At 44.1% G+C, this 639-nt stretch overlaps 1 non-coding gene across 1 annotated transcript; it reads right to left on the bottom strand.

The window, feature by feature from the left end:
• On the bottom strand, positions 1-107 carry LOC114180038. The gene has a single exon (XR_003603614.1). It is a non-coding gene; the product is annotated as a small nucleolar RNA R71 (small nucleolar RNA).
• Between the last annotated feature and the right edge of the window lie 532 nt (positions 108-639).

Raw genomic sequence — 639 nt, 5'->3', positions numbered from 1 at the left:
ACCATAAGGAAGGAGATTTCTAGCATCAAGCAGCAATCTGGGGAGACCCTTTATGAGTACTGGGAGAGGTTCAAGAATCTCTGTTCAAGCTGCCCACACCATCAGATCTCTGAACATCTCCTTCTGCAGTATTTTTATGAAGGCTTGCACCACATGGATCGAAATATGATTGATGCCGCAAGTGGTGGTGCCCTTGGTAACATAACCCCAGCTGCAGCCAGACGACTAATAGAGTACATGGCTTCAAATTCTCAACAATTTGGCACAAGGAGTGATGCCATAGTTGTTAGAGGTGTTCATGATGTAGGGGCAACCGAGTACACGAAGAAGTTGGAAACTAAGATTGATGCTCTTACCACACTAGTCAACCAACTTGCTTCCAATCAGAGAGCTCCATCTGCAAGAGTTTGTGGCCTTTGTACATCTATTGATCATTTTACAGACTCTTGCCCAGCATTGCAACAACAAGCTTCTTCTTCTACACCAGTGGATACCCCTCAGGCCTATGCAGCAAATATTTTCAACAATAGGCCCCAACAACAACAACAAAACCACCATGATTTGTCAACCAACATATATAATCCAGGATGGAGGAATCACCCTAATTTGAGATGGGGAAACCAGGGTAACTAGCAACAA

Source organism: Vigna unguiculata, chromosome 3 (genome assembly GCF_004118075.2).
Source record: "Vigna unguiculata cultivar IT97K-499-35 chromosome 3, ASM411807v1, whole genome shotgun sequence".
NCBI classification, from domain to species: domain Eukaryota; kingdom Viridiplantae; phylum Streptophyta; class Magnoliopsida; order Fabales; family Fabaceae; genus Vigna; species Vigna unguiculata.
This window is presented reverse-complemented; position numbering and strand designations above follow the sequence as displayed.